Source organism: Oxyura jamaicensis, chromosome 4 (assembly GCF_011077185.1).
Source record: "Oxyura jamaicensis isolate SHBP4307 breed ruddy duck chromosome 4, BPBGC_Ojam_1.0, whole genome shotgun sequence".
NCBI classification, from domain to species: Eukaryota; Metazoa; Chordata; class Aves; order Anseriformes; family Anatidae; genus Oxyura; species Oxyura jamaicensis.
In genome coordinates this window covers 1,084,487-1,100,448 of record NC_048896.1, presented here as the reverse complement: position 1 = coordinate 1,100,448, position 15,962 = coordinate 1,084,487, and the positions used below count along the sequence as shown (strand labels likewise).

Sequence of the window (15,962 nt, the reverse complement as noted above, 5' to 3'; positions counted from 1 at the left end):
AGGCTCTCGGTTTCACCCAGGGCTCTGCACATCTCTCTTCACCCCTTGCTTGCTCAGTTTGTGTCTCTCCCAGTCACTCTGGGCATGAACTTCCCCTCCTGCCCTGTTTGCTGGCCGCTGGCCTGCTTTTTAATTCAAAGAGAAGCCTGCACATCTGCCCAGGTGCACAAGGAGCCTGCAGCCCCGCGCGCCCACCCAGGGCAGTGCCGGGCTCCCAACCCCCCCCAGGCAGCCCGTGCGGCCGAGCTTCTCCCACCCTTGGGATGAACATGAACAGGATGGGCATGAAGCACACAGCAGGCAGGAGAGCAGAGCTGCCCTTGCATTCGCTTTCCCTGGCATCACCCTGCAATGGGCATATAGCTCCAAGGTGACGATGGAAGGGAAAGTGTTAACTGCCCCCCTCCGGCAGCTGCAATCAACTGGTCTGACTGGGATTTGCTGGTGGCAGGGCTGGGCCAGCTGCAGGCAGTATAAATACTGCAGGGAGGGGGGTAGGGCCTGGTTTGGGTGCTGGTTGGCTGCAGGTGGGTTGTTGGGGCCAGAGTCATCCAGAGATGCCTGTGGTTCAGATGGTACCAGCAGAGGGGTGGCGATGACGTCTCTCTCCCGGTAAGTCAGTCTGCTCTTGGTCTTTTTCTTCTGGCCCTCTGTGTTATGTGTGTCCCCCTGTGGGCTCTCTACGAGGGCATCAGGAATGCATGGCAATATGAAACATCCTCCTTGCCCTTTTAGTGTCCCAGGTGCCTGCAAGCTCCATATCCAGCCAGACCTGTGGCTGAACAGATTCACTAACAGCTTTCTTTTGTAATATCTCAGCTTGGAGGAGTTAATTATCTCCAAATATTGAAAAGGGCAGATGGATTTTGTAGGCTTTACTCGGCTGTGTAATTTTGGTGCCCCAGAGATGCCGCGTGGTCTGGCTGTGCTGAGTGACACGCCGTCGCGCCTGGGCGCAAATGTCACTTGAGTATATCGCCTCCTTCCCCGCCTGCTCTGCCCACTGGGGAGAGCTGCCTCTGCCAGGCTGTGCCCAGACTGCTAATGCTGCGCCGGCCATCTGAGGACGTGCTGGAGGCCGCCTTGCAAACCTCCACGCCGTGCCTGCAGCCAAGGCAGAGCCGCAAATCCAGCGCTCCTGGCTTGAGCCTGCGTGCAAATGTCAGGGCAGGCTTCTCCGCACATCCTGCGTGTGGATGCAGCGAGAGGCCCGTGCATCCCGGGGGATGATGAGGAGCCCTTGCTCCAGCTGGCTGGAAGACGGCCTCTCTCAGCCCCTCTTTCATCACTCCCCTTCCTCAAACCTCCTCTCTGGGGTTTCGGAGAACTCTGTGCTAATGCTCTGGCAGAGAAACGAGGGGTGGGGTGTGAAGGATTTCTGTCCCGGGGGTTGTTCCACCCCTCTGGATCTGCTGTGTGCTTGCTGCCAGAGGGGGGCTCGCCCCTCTCCTTGCCTGCTGCCTCTGTGTCTCTGCCTTGGTGGCTCAGGAGCCCACCTGTGTATGTCTGCATGGCCTGGGCTGCATCTGGGGACAGGGTTTTTGGTGTGATGCTCATGCTGGGGATAAACTCGCCTTTATTTTTACATCTCCTCCATCTCCTTGTGCCTTGTTTCAAGCAGCGAAAGTTAAATGTGCCATCACATTATCAGCATGCTCAGCCCAGAAACTAAATAGAGATGTTCCTGGTGAACTCACTTTAATCTCCGTTTGTTTGCCAAGCAAAGCAATCTCCCCGTGCAGTTATGGCTCTCAGAAGCTGTCGAGGTGGAGGTGACTGCTAAAAAGGAGACAGGCGCAGACTTTTTCTGTGCTTGGGTTTAATGCAGGAGGTGAACTCTGTGGGACCTTTGCAACCCTCCACTTCTGTTCGTAGCTAAAGGTTGACTTCTATGTTCGGGGGATCTGGGTCAAATAGCTGGCAGGGCTGTCTTCCAGGCTCTCCCAATTGTTGGAGCTGATTGAATTGGACTGGGGAGGGCAGTGACCACAATGCTTCCCTCGGAGCCTCCAGCTGGTTTGACTTGCAATGCAAATGCTTTCTCCTGTCACCTCCTAATGATCCTTTTTCCCCTTGCGGGTGTATAATTTCCCCTAGAAGTCTCCAGTGAATGGTTTCCATCACAGTTATTTGTCCCTCTCTTTTCAAGTCTGTGGCAACTTCTATAGAATTGCAGACCTGGCATGATTTGGGGTGGGAGTAGATTGAATTGCAGTATTTCATCTCTGGCTGTCAAGCAAGGCTGCATTACCTTCTGTGGGGCTGACAGCAAGGAGGCATCAAACCTGCTGTAATCAGGAAAATGAGCTGCCGGTGGCCCACTCTGCAGAGCAGAGCTCTCTGCTCGCAGCCTGGGCTCCGGCCGAGCTGGGCCGGCAGAGAGGGGACGGAGGAGGAGAAAGGAATGCTTGGCTCAGCACAGCGAGGGAGGAAGGGAGAGCAAATGCTCTGCTGGGGGATGCTATTGGAAGGACATCATAGAGGAGGAGCTCATAAATCCGTGGGGCTTCTCACGGCCGAGGCTTGATTCATCTGAACATCAAAGGAGAGAAAAAGCCCCTCTGCGAGAGGCTGCAGGAGTCGGGGGGAGAGGGGGCAGCTGAGGCGCTGGGGCCCTGCACCTCATCCCGAAACAAAGCGCTTTGAAACCCCCCGTAGCCAGCAGTGGAAAAAAAACATCACCTGCAGGATGTGCCTATGTGTGTCTGGGGTCCGATCCGCATCTCAAACGATGGCAGATGATTTTGTAGTGCTAGCTGGAAATGCTGACAGCACTGGTGTGCTTTGTACAGTGCTCACCTGGGGCTGTGCGTGCAAAGGTGCAAACCCAGCCTGCTGGCTGCAAAGGCAGGGCTCTGGAGAAATGGCCCTGGCCTGCTTTCTCGCGGCCTTTGAGTTGCCAGAGTACGTCCCTCAGGCTTCCCCCTGTTTTGGTACTTGCTGTGAGCATCGCCCGCTCCCCGAGCGGCTCAGCAGGAGCACAGCTCCCCATGTGCGCCTGCCTCGGAGGTGTCCCAGCAATGTCAGCGGGACGAGCCCCTCTGCCTGCCCCTGAGCTGGGAAGTGCCTCCAGGGAGAGAGCTGCAGGGTCTTGCCCTGGGCAGCAGGGTTGTGTCTTGCCAGCTTGATTCATGAGGTCGTGCAGATTGATGGGGGGCTTGGGGCATGGCTGGGCTGGATGCTGAGCCTGGCTGAGGGGTCACTGGTCCTGTATATGTTAGTGAATTATTGAGCAGCAGAGCTGCAGTCTCTCCTATGTGCTGTGTGGGCAGAACTGAAGTGTCCCAGGCTTTTTAGCTTAACTTGGGGCAAAATACTACAAAAAACCCCAGCATTGTGTAGAACTTGCTGGCCTAAAGCTGGGCCTGGGCTGTGAGATGCTCCTTATCCCAGGACACCCTCGTGCTGTGCCAGCTCTGTTTTCCATTGTGGTGTTTAGGACAGCACATCTGACATCCTCAGTGGCCCTGCAGGAGGCAGGGGCTGGAAGGAGGTGGCCAGGCTCACCGTGGCCGGGCTCTTGGGCTCCTGCCTCCTCTCCTGCCTCGGGCTGGTGTCAGCTCTGCTGATGGGAGAGGGCAGCCTTGACAGGCGATAAAGCACGTGCCGTGTTTATTGACCGCCGCTTCTGCAGGGGAACTAAACCTTTCCTCCCTGGGGGACTGTAAGGCTGATTGATACTTAGGCAGCCTCTTGCTGTGCGTTTTTCTCCTCTCTGACAGCATTCCTGGAGCAGGCGGTGTGGGCAAAGGAGCCGCTACACGAACGGCTGCTTTCCCTGAGCTGCAGTCCTGGCACAGGAGCCCCCGCTGTGTTTAGGGCAGGAGGGGACTGGTGTTCCCTCCTGGGGGAAGGAGAAGCTGGGTCTGAGGAGCAAAGTGTAGGTCCTGCAGTGGGCATGGATCCACAGGGGCCGTGTCCCCCTCCTCACAGTTTGGATGTGCGGTGATACCTGCACAGGGACTGGATTTCTGGTAGCACCTCGGGACCTAGGTGCAATGGGGTGGAAAAAGCCCTCTGCTTTTATGGAGGCTCTTCAGTTTTTGCATGGCTGGATCTAGAGATAACATTAGGAGTACATCTAGTGCAGCTCCCATAGCATTTCCCTAAATCCTAATGGAGTGGCTGAGCAGTGGGTCTGGAAGCTCTGCAGTGCCTCTGGTGTCCCTCCACAGCTCTCCCCTCACCCGTCAGATGAAGGACAGGAAAGGATTCCCATTTCTGCCAGGACATGTTGCCCCATCATCTTAATGGGGTGTGAGGCAGGGTTTGAACCCAGGGCTCATACCACTTTGTGAAAATGGTGTTGGTGGAAGAAAACTGTCTTGGCACAGGGCAAGCTGCTGGGGGAATACTGGGAAGGGTCCACCTGGAATGCACCTGGTCAGAGTCTGGGTTAAAGCAGGAGGAATTGTAATTCTTGAGGTGTTCCCTCCCATATCACAAAACCTGCAAGAAAATGCTGCTGGGGACAACAAATGCCATTACCGATGCGACTTCTGCCCAGGCCCCAGCCTTTGGGTACAAGGCTGCCCTGAGCCGCCGGAGTTTCTGCTGCCCCACGGGCTGCAGGGAGGTGCAGGGAGCCTAGCACATCTCCCTGCGGTTCTTCTTCCCCTTCCCCAAAGTAGGGGAAGTAGTGCTGGAGGAGAAGGCTGTATAAATCAACCTGCTTTATTGCCATGCACTGTTAAACTGCTGCTGCATTTCGCCCTGGAGATGGCTGCATTTCAGTGCAGGATGAATTGATTTCTGTATACCAAAGGTCAAATCCTGAGCTTCTGACTTAGTCCTTTCTTAGTCCGTACAAAGGCAAAATCCCCATTGAAGCAAGAATTTGGATATCAGCTGCTCTATAAATAACACAGAAGTGAGAACTAAGCCAGGCTCTGAAGCTTGCGAAGTGCTTGGGGATCCTCGGGAATGGATGGTCCTGGGTAACTTCTGATTTCGGCAGCAAAGGGAAGAACAGAGGCTTGGATCACAAAGTGGGAAGGCTTGTTCCTTTTCAGCTCTTCTGCAGCCTGACTTCCTCGCTTTGACAGAGGAATCCCTGAGAAGTGCAGCCTTGCTCTGAGCCATTTGGTCTCATCACCTCGCAGGAGCTTTTGAGTGCCGGGAGGATTCAAACGGGCAGGCGTGCAGTAGGCAGGCGGATGAAATGTCTCGCGTTCCCCTGCACTTTGTTTCTCTCTATCCAGCTCTTTTTCTGAGTTTGGCTTTCTTTTCCCCAAGGGAGGCAGTTAGCTTAATGAGGTAGCGTTCCTCTGATTGTTTCTGGAGATGCAGGCGGTGCCCCATCTCCACTCCCTGCCTCGCTCGGATCCTGCCAGATAAATCACGCTGATTTAAAATTGATCGTTCTGGGATGTGGAAGAAAGTGGAGTGGGCGGATTTACCCCATTAGGGTGCATTGATCACCATTACTGCGTGTAATCAGGGTTAATCTCAGGATTAATTGGGGGGATTTGCTGATGGAAACGATTGGCAATTTGTGTTAGTTACTGCTCTATTCGCCTCTAATGGCTTAATCAGATTACAAATTAAAAGTGGCTTCTTCCAGAGAATCTCCCTGGACTTCAGCGGCAACAGCCAGAGCAAGAGGAGAGAGGCGCATCCAGAGCATATGGTTTGCAGCTCCGAGCTAAATTACCCGGACAGGAGGATGGATGGAGAGCCGTGCCGAGCTGGGCGCCTGTGGCTGGGCTGTGGACGCTGCAGCGGCTCTGGTGTCTGCTCTGCTCATGGCACCTGTGCTGGGAACAGCAAATGCATGGTGGTCATGCCTTTTGGTCAAGCGCTTCTCTGGGCAGGGGGGGAAACCCACCCTTAGCCTGGCTTTCGTGTGCTGCAGAGACGCTTCTGGAGCGGCGTGGGGGCTCTGCGGGCTGGGACCAGCAGAAGCAGCACTTGGGCCCTTTCAAAACAGGGAAAAACTTTAGGAGGGAACGGGCAGAATTTCAACTCAGAGCAAATCATTAAAATAACAGTGATTCTGCAGCAAATAAATTAAGGCTGATGAGCTGAGACTGGTAAAACTAATGATAGGAAGGAGTCCTGTCCTGGAAAGAGATTAGTCTAGCGGGAACTGAGCTGAAGGCATCTGAACTCTATTAGCTGCGTAGATTATAAAGGCAGCAGGGTCTGCACATGAGCATCTCTGCTGGAAGGCTGTGGGAGAGGAGTCCTGCAGCAGTGCCATCCATCTCACCCAGGGATCCAGCACCTACTGGCCAGGCCAGAAACGGGAAGAATTAGGTACTGTCAAGCCCAGCTCTTCTGCAGGAAGGCATAAAATACATCTTTTGGAAGTGTGCTACCATCCATTTACCTCAACAGATGGGGCTGGTTATAAGCGGGGAGGGCTCAGTCTCACCTCATTCCTAATCTGGGCTGATATCGATTGAGTTTTGGATATGTGACAGTCAGACACAAGTGTTGGAGATTTATTTATTCAGCTATTTATAAAGACATTAGCAAATGTGAAGGAAGAAAAGAGTGGATGTTTCAAGTGGCTGCTGACAAGTTAGAGCAGTTTAATAAATCACTTGCAATAAACTCCTTTACGTGTGGAGAGCAACACCGTGGACTCCTTTAATAAGCCATTCATGATGGAACAGGCAACACTTAAAGAACAGAAATTCATTTGTGGGGCTTGTTGGTGTGCTCTGACTGTTCCCTGCTGTAAATTGCTTGCCAGGTACATCTGCGTTTGTGCACGCTGGTGAGACTGTGTAAGTCTTAGGTCTGCAGCTCCCGGGGAGGGCATCTCTGCCAGAAGCTGCTCCTCATCAATTAAAAGCGGAGCAGGAAGGGGTAGCTCATTCCTTGCTGACACTCCCCTGTTTTTCCACAACCACCTTATCTCCCATCGAGCCAGCTGAGACGAAGCCCTTTTGAAGGGAGTGTATCAGGCAGCCACGCACTTTAGCTGTTGCTCTAAAACACACGTCTCATTTTGGATTAGGTAATGGCACTCCCTGCTTTTAGCATATCCAGCAGAGGCAGCTGCTGCTTGTCACTTTTTCCAAGCCTTTGAAACGCAGCAGCTTGCGCTGCGGCAGGGCACGGCTGGCCAAAGGACTTGTGTTTGTGCAGGGAAGAGGTAAATGCCAGGGATGGACTGCGGCGAGCCAGAAGACGTGTCCAGACTCAGGAGGAGGGGGCTGCTGGAGGCAGGATGCTGCCCGCTGGGTTTATGGAGGTGTGGGTCACTGGGTCCAGCCCCTCTGGGTTTCAGCAGGTCTGTTCCCGTGCTGAGCACCAGCGTGGCTGCAGCTCAGTCCCAGAAACACCACCGAAATCCGGCTGGATGCTGGCGGAGGTGAGCACGGCTGTGGCAGGGTCACGGTGCCTGCTGCATCAGAAAGCTCAGGAGAAAGCCTGGCCTGCTGCTGCCTATTGTATCCAGGGGGAAAAGAAGGAAACTTTATTTTTTGTCTTCATACTTGGCTTAGACTGGGAGATCAACAACGTGCTTTGTGCACGCCAGGCTTTTAAATGGACCTGATGCAGGCTTCGGAAATGTCAGGCATTGTTCTGTCTATCCTGGAGCATTTGTATGAAAAGGTGAAAAAACCCTGTTCAAATAGAGGCGAGACTATCTGACTTGACTTTGAACACTGCTTTTGTTATTGTGCTCCTCAGGCTATGTGGTGTTTTATGAAGGCTTTGCAAGAAATTGCAATAAATATCTTCTGTTTCTAATGTACATGCCTTAAATGCAAACAAAGAGGGAGGGGGTCAGTGGTCATTCCTTATTTTTGTTTGCTTGCAGACTGAGTATTCCAGGGACAAAGTACAGCCAGGATCTGTGGAAACTGACATTATTTCCTGGGTGGAAAGAATAAGCAATTCTAAAAAACTAAACCCCTACATCAGTATTTTTTTTTTTTAGCATCTACATGCTGGCATATGGTGTGTACAAGAACGACACCTTTTGCTCCTCACAGCGTTGGCTTCGAGGAGATACAACTGTGTCTGAGCCGTTCTCCTCTGCCAGGTGCAATTCCTGAAACCCCTTGGCAAGAGCTAGTGGGGCTGCTCTGTTATTTGTTTTTTACTGTTTCTTTATTAAAAAGCTCCAGACGCAGGCAGGCTTGCCTTGTTCCGTGCTTTATTGGTGCCTCTGCTCCCCCATCTGATAAATGGATTGTCTGAGGCTCGAACCGGGTGCTCCGTTTGACTTCCCGGCTTCCGCGGATTTTTTCCATGGCTTTAATCTTTCGATCTCTCTTGCAGCCAGGTAACTTGCCACCACACGCTGGTGGCTGCCCACTGCTAACCCGTGCCTGAAGGCTCCTTGCCATGCAACTAACAGAGCCGAGGCAGCGTCTCTGGGGAGGCAGATGGAGATGGCTCGCCCCAAGAAGAGGGCTTGCAGGGTGCTGGGGACACCTCCAAACCAGTGATGCTCCCTTCTGTGCGGGGTTCCAAAATAGCTCTCTGCAGCTTGAGGCACTGGTTATGTCAGGAGGGAGGCTGCCTGTTTTCCAGGACAGCAGCTTGGCTCATGTGCCTCCTGGCCAAGAGCACCCCTCGGATATCCCAGCACTGCTGTGAGCTCCCCGGGGGCTTCACCCTCCTCTGCCTCGCAGCAGCCCACGGCTTTTACTGGGATAAGCAGGTCAGAAGCTGCCTTTCTTCTGTGCCCCTGCTGCTGTCCACTGTTCTTGGAGATGTGGGGAGCAGGGCTCAGCACCGGCTCCTGCTGCCACAGCTTTGCTTCCCCAGCCAGAAGAGCTCTTGGCTGCCCACTTAGTGGGTAAGCCACACGTTTTTATGGTTGTGATTATCGCTCTGTGCTCCTCTCTCCCTTTTGGAGGTTTAAGAGAAAGCATTCAGAAAACAGTTTTGGTGCTTGGCAAGGCGGCTGGAGACCCCATCTGTTGCTTCTTACATTGTTAAGCTGCTCTTTGCTTCCCATGCCAGCCTGGTTTCTGTTAAATGAAGCCTCACCAGGTCACAAGAGCCAAGCAGCTCCTAAATTAGCGAAGACATTAATCAGGTCCCGTTTGGATTAGTGCAGGGTGTCTACGCCTTCACCCTCCCCTCCATAAATTAAGCAGGTTTTATATCTTCAAGGCTCCTCTGGAATCATGTCCTCTCTGCCCTCCACCCCCTTCTCAATTGCTGGTGACAAGTATACACAGCTTAATTGGTTGGCATGGAAAAGGGCTGACATTAATTGGCTGTGTTTGGCACGCAGACTTCCCATCTTGCAGCGCCTCCCAGGGATCTTATCAATCCCATCTCCGAGACCAGCAGCTCCTCAGCTCGGCTGCCAGCTAGATGGGTTTTGATTCTTTGCTTCTGATGATTGAGATTTTGCTTGGCTTTCTGGCACTCTGGCTGGGGAAGAGCAGTTTTCACACTGCAGCTGGCAGCTCCTGTGCTCGGTGTACGAGGGCGGAGGGGATCTGCAGGGATCTGCAGGCGTCGCCTCCCACCGCTCCGCAGGGCAGGTGGTGAGTGGGCACCAGCCTTCTGCCCCGCAGCTCTCCCTGCGAGCCCTTCCTGGCTGCCCAGCCAGATTTCAACATAAAGAACCCTATGTACTTCCATGGGGTTAGAAAATGAGCGGTAGATTAACATTTTTGGAAGCTGAGGATGTACGTGGGGATGCATATGTTGGGTTTCTGACAAGTTCCAATGGGTTAACTTCAAAGGACAAACTCAGCAGTTCCTTATCCTGACTTTTTTTTTTTATCCCTCCCCTTACCTGATTAATTCTTAGCCCATCTTCATAATTAACAGTGTGAAAGACAGCAGCTGTCCCTCCTCTCCAAACAATCTTTTTACCATCAGGGAGCAATACTTGTACTGGGATGAACGGGAACTTTCTGGTAGCTCTGACTATAAAAATAATTTGATGCTTTTTTTATTACCTGGTTACGACTGCCTGCTTTCACTGTATTTACTTAATAGGGTCCTAAATAGCCGTGGATCCCTCCCTGGTGCAATCAGCAGTGCTGTATCAGTGTCGGTGTCCGCACTTAATAGCGTTTAAAGCGCTCAGGTAGGATTACAAAGCGAAACGATTGCCCAGCGGAGGACCCCGGCAGCAGGGCTGGGAGGGCGAGCAGCTGGGGGTGGTGGTCGGTGAGGCTCCGCGCCTGTGATTGCGTTGCAGACTTCCACTGATCACCTCTGGGAAGCGATAAAATTCTTTAATTTAGATGCGCAAAACCTTCCCTTCCATTGGTCTTCAAACTGAACTTGTATTTTATTAAGGTAACTTTGGGCTGAAAATGAAAGTCAGCAAAAAAGAAGGTTCTGGAGGTGAGGGGGGCACCTTCAGACACCCGCGGTGCTCATTACCTCTGGCTCCCTGTGGGACAGGCACCTTTCCCGCCCCGATTTCCAGGGAGAAAAGGCCAGGAGAAAACAGGCTCACTGACATCACACGAGTCGGTGGCAGATTTGGAACAAAACCTTTATCGGGCTAAAAGAGCTGAAGGTAATTAGGCTTTTACAAGTTCTGTGAACAGGGGTAGTTGGAGTGAAGAGAGCAAGCAAGCTCTTAGCAGCTAATTAAAGCTGGGACCTGGCTCTTCCTTAGAAGCTGTGGAGGAGATGGATGTTACAAAGGCCCAGCCAGAAGCAAAGGTTCATGTCAAGGGTTAATTCAGTTCTCCCGTGTCGAAGTCAAGACCTTGATAGACAGTCCGGCCCTGAGGGGGGCAGATTACCATGGAATTACAGTGAATTCTCAGAGATCGGGCACCCTCCTTTGCTGCGATGGCATGTTCTCACCTCATGCCCTCTCCTTAGGTTGTTTCTGCAGCCAAGAAAACCACCTCCGATGGCAGCAGCAGGGCTGCTGCAGGCCAGGGTTGTGCCGGGGAGCCTTCAGCTCCCCTCTCCCTGCCCCGTGCCGCGGTGGCCGGCAGCTGTGCTGGAGGAGCAGCCTGCTGCCCGGGGATCCCCTGTCCTCTCCGGGGCTCTCCCTGAGGAGCTGCTATCTCAACACACCTTCACTTCGGCAAGATTCACAGCATTCAGCCGAAGCTCTCTTCATTACCGTGATCCCTGGCTCTCAGCAGCGTCTACCAGGAGCCTTTTCCCTGCAGTGTTTATGCACTTCAGCTCTTTGCAGGATGTTGTCATCTCGCCCCTTGGTTGCTGCTTGCTTGAAGTAGGCAGATGCTGCACTTAAAATACTTCTGTCTGGATTCCTCCAGCCTCTGGATCGTTATAGCCTCCCCTTAAACTCTTCTCAGTGTATCAATATCTTTTCTAGTAATTACATGCTTAAAGAGCATGCAATAGCCCCGGTTTTAATACACCCTCTCCAGCCCAGTATAAACACACAGCAACTTGTATACAGAAAACAAACCAAAAGCCTTACTCGGAAAGCTTTCCACTCCGTCCACAGCTATCTCTCTTGGGGAGTGAATGAGAAAGAGCACATGCTGCGACTGACAGGCTCTCGGCGTCTCTTAGAGCGCTGTTGGACCGCGTTCAACAGCTAATGGCAGCGGCGGTGGTGGAAGGACGCGGGGCAGCGAGCCCGGCTCGCCTCCCTGTCTGAGCCCTCGTTGGCTGGAGGCTGTCAGAGCAGCCTTGCTGGGGATGCAGCATCAAATGGGAATTGATTTTTGGTTTAATAGTCTAAATGCACCGTAGGAACTTCTACCACAGGAAAAAAGTTCTGCCAGCTGGAGAACCCAGTGACCACAGGCTGACGGGGCGCTGCCCTGTACTGGGGGACCCGTGTCTGAAGGCCACCAGTCCTCGCTATTTCAGCACAAATTAAGATGAGCATCCATGAGGTGGTTAATGATGCCTGATCCTTGCCATGGGGCTGTGCTGGCCCACGAAGGCTGCCCCTGTTTTCTCACGGCCAGGGCTGGTGGGTGCTGACAGTCTTTCCCTGGAGGATGAAGAAGGCAGGTTGGACCTCGCCATCCACCAGCGTGGGGAGATGGGCTGTGGAGCCTGCCGGGCCCTCCCATGCTGGGCATCCATCCTCCGTCAGAGGGAAATGCGGATGAAAAGTGTCACCGCTTGGTGCTGGTGGGCCAGGGACACCCCAGATCCCAAGGAGCAAATGGTCCTTTGGAAGTGACCTGGGGATGGGCTTGTCCCAGGGCTGCCAGCCTGCCCCTTCCACCAGCGCTGACTTCTGGCTGAGGGAAGGGAAGAGCAGCACAGGGGAAATATCCCTGGTGTCAGGTGCTTGCGAGTACCGGGGTTTGCTGGTGCGTGCCCTGCTGGAGGGCTGCTCTTTGCTGAGATAACATTGTTTTTTAGCAAGGGTTTCAGTTTCCTCTGAGCATAACTCACGTTGCTGTTCAGACCTGAATCTCTGCTGATAAAGGAAGACTGAGCTCACAAGAATATAAAGTTTCCAGAAGGTAGTTGGAGAAGCTCCTCCTGCCTTGCACGTGCCATCAGCAGGGCCTGCCCCTGCTGCTGCAAGGTGTCCTGCTCGGAGCACGGCGAGGCAGGGACCCCAGCGGAGCACCCTGTTTGCAGCGGGCAGCTGAGACCAATGATTTTTCCAGGACAGCAATGTTCCAACAGACCAGCATCTCCGAAATCCCAGGGGATGCTCTGTGGCTTCATGTGACTCAGGTTCTCACACTGAGGACTGGGAGCTTGGGGTGACTCCTTCCTCTCAGGTGGGTTTTTGCTGTAGGAAATGCCTCTTTTTCATATGGCATTCCTTGTTAACGTGGTTCTTAACCTTTGCCCTAATTTAGAGCGTGATCTAAATGACAGATACTATCTGTTTTTACTGTACTACTCATTTTTTCTTAATCAGATATTAACCTTCATCGCTTTTGCAATGCAGAGGCGTTATTGCAGATGAGTGGCCAGTCCCAAGCATTTCAAAAGTCTGGCTGATCTGACAAGAAAATGGGTCCAGCAGGAGAACTGCCCCATGCGGAGGGAGACGAACCAAAGGGTGGCGAGGAAGGAGAGGTCTGAGGGTGTGACTGTGCTGCCTTTGTCCATCTGACACGGACAAACCCATCTTTTTCTCTCTCAACTCTCTGTTGGAATAACAAATTCTTGCCCCTTTCATACACGTGCAACAGGTGAAACACGTGGAAACAGGCTGCTAAAGGAAGACTAAACTCGGTTAATTCTGGAGTCAAATTGTTCACTTTGCAACCAGAGTTTTCAAAGTGTCTTTTTTTTTTTTTTTTTTTTTGTAAGATGTGTGTTGATCTTGGGAGGGGAGGCAAGTCTCTCCCTCTCCATCAAATCATGCAATTAGGGAGGTTTTTATCCTGAGTGCTGGTAATGTGGGGCCATCTGTATTGGCTCCAGCAGGTCCTGCTCCCCAGCTCCTGTGCTTAATTGCACTTCCATTGGCAACTCCAGCAGTCCCTGCATGTGTTTCAAATGAACTCCCCACTTCAGGCTGGTTTTACAGATCACCTTTGTGATTGGCAATTAAAACCCTTTTCAGCGGAGGGGGAACTACTGCCTGACTTCCAGCTTGTATCTCCCTCCTTCAGCTTGCTCTGCCTCTCACATTTCTCTGACATTTGCTCAGTTCCTTATCAATAGCACAAGCCCTGCCGAGGAGCTGTTAGTGTCCCCCGATGGGAAGCGTGCCTTCTGGGGGAGCGGCTGGGTTTCCCCCGCAGAGCAGGACATCTCCAGCCGTGCAGCAGATCTGCCCGGCTCTTAGGCACTCGTGGGGAACCGAGGCAGAGGTGAGCACAAATGGGGATGGAGAGCAAGGCAGGGCAGGCCGAGCTCAGTGGTAAATCCATCCCCTGAAGCTGCAGTGCAAACAGGAAATGATCTCTTAACGCTGTGCACCTGCATCTCCAGGAATAACATCCAAAAGGGGCCCAAGCCCGCAGCAGGGTCCAGAGGAATGGTGCTCTCGAGTCCAACGGCAGGGATATTTAAGACTCCTTGGCCAGCTCCAGTCCTCGCTCAGCTTCTGGTTCCTGCCTTGCGCCTCTGCCAGATGCGCGCTCCCTTTCCCTCTCCTGCAATAAAGGATTTCCGTGCTGCAGAAAAGCACCGAGGTGGCGGTGCTGGGGGCTGGAGGTGCCTGGCTGCCCGGCACGGCACCACCAGCATGTTTTGTGCAAGGCTGGTGTGAGGGGACAGCGATGCTGCTGGGGGCTTTCAGCAGCTGGGCCTGACCTGGAACCATCAGCACGGTGAGCTCACAGCTCCCGGCTATCCCCTGCCAAAGCTCCTCATTGGAAATAAAAAATGTGCACATGGATGAAAATGTGCTTATCCCGAGGCTGGGACGGCTGCGCCCAGCCCCACGTGGAGCCGCCCCGGCTTAGCCAGACGCCATCGGCTGGGATGGGAATGTCAACGGGACCGAAACCAGAGGGACAGATCTCCTGCCCGGCCAGGAATCCAGTCGGGCTGCTGCGAGGCGGGTGGGTGTCAGCACCCACGCATTATGTGCAGGCGAGGCTGTGGCCCGGCCGTGGTGCCTCCGGAAGCACAGGTCCTACCAGCTCTGCTGGCTCTTCCATTCGGGAGTGACATGATTAAAGTGTCTTTAAAGACCCAGTGCTGAGGGTTTCCCCTGACCTCGGAGGATCTGATGGCACTTGAAAGGCTGGGAAGCTGCAGCTGACCTCACAGCGGAAGGAAGGTGATTCCTCGTCAGCCAGACCGGCTGGTTCAGAGACGAGTGCACTCCCCTGTAATCATTGCTTTGCCAGGAGCTTCACCTTTCCTTTGTCGTGCAGGCAGTGTCCGCACAAAGCAGAGTCTGGCCTCCAGAGGGATGGGGAGCACTCTGGTGTTGCAGCCACTTCCAAGCCAGAGTCCTCCCCAGAGCTGTGAGAGCGGGGCCGGGCGGCGTTCCCAAAGCCCCTGCGCTCGCCCTACAGATGTGGGGGAAGAGAGGGGGCAGAGCGCCTCTGGCAGTGGAGACCTAAAGCTTGGAAAAGCCTGAAAGAAATTGCCTGCAGCTGCTTCTGCAGCAGGCTAAAATGTGAGGCATGACAGTACTTCTCGGATCGCAGGGGGGTGGGAGAGGTGTCTTCGGGAGGCTTGCTTCCCCTGTCCCACGGGGGTGTCTAACAGGGTGACTGTGGGGTTTAGCTCCGTGATGGGGGATTAGGCGTTCCTCAGCAAAGACGGTTTCACATTCTTTCACCCTGATTTACCACTTGGTGCTCTCCTTCCCCGAACAGAAATCGTCTCGCTCAGCCCCCTTCCAGTTACGGCGTTACAGGGGTTTACAGCCCAGCGTCCTTTTCTAGTGTATTTGCCTTGATTTAATGCTTTGATTTGAAAGTTATTTTTTACAATAAGAGAAAGATGGTCCATGCCAAAAAAAGCAGTTTCATAAAATGCTGAACATGACTTGCATTCTGTAATTGCAAACCTGAGAGACTTGGAGTAATTGACATTTTGGATGTATTGCAGAGTATCGTATTTAATCTTGAAAAGCAGGTTCCAGGCAAAGGAGGGAACTGCCAAACCAAACTCAGACTCCTCGCCGGGTTCCTACCATAACTCATTTTCAAATCCATTCAGCACAGTCCTGAACCCAAATGTTTACGTTTTTGATTTGCTAAGATAATATTCCTGGGTCACCGAAACTGTTTGTCAGGGAGCGTCTCGAAGAGACAGCCGGACCCGGGGATGCGCCGGCTCAAATCTCGTCGGCGTGCGAGGGCCCTGGCGCTTTCTGGCTCTCCGATGAGATCCTGGAGAATCGCATCTGTCTCCCAGGAATGCAGTTCCCCTGCTGCATGGGATGACAGCGATATCTCGCCTTGTTGTCCACTTGCTCTCACGTCGCCTGCCCCAAGTCGGAGTCGAGGCTCGTGGCTCTGTGCAGGCTCCCGCTCGAGGGGGCGGAGGGGCCGTGCCGGTGGCTTTTGTGCTGCCAGGATATCCATTTGCGAGTGTGTGAAATTGCATAAATGTGGGACCGGACACAAATTAAATTTCACAGGAGTGTGACTCAGTGTATGTGTATTTTTGTCGGTGCATGACTTCAGTGCGTGTGT

General features: G+C 53.3%; 1 long non-coding RNA gene across 1 annotated transcript; it reads left to right on the top strand.

The window, feature by feature from the left end:
* The first annotated feature begins 514 nt into the window (after positions 1 to 514).
* On the top strand, positions 515 to 15,736 carry LOC118166488. The gene is made up of 2 exons (XR_004750527.1): positions 515 to 612; positions 13,511 to 15,736. It is a non-coding gene; the product is annotated as an uncharacterized LOC118166488 (long non-coding RNA).
* The last annotated feature ends 226 nt before the right edge of the window (positions 15,737 to 15,962 follow it).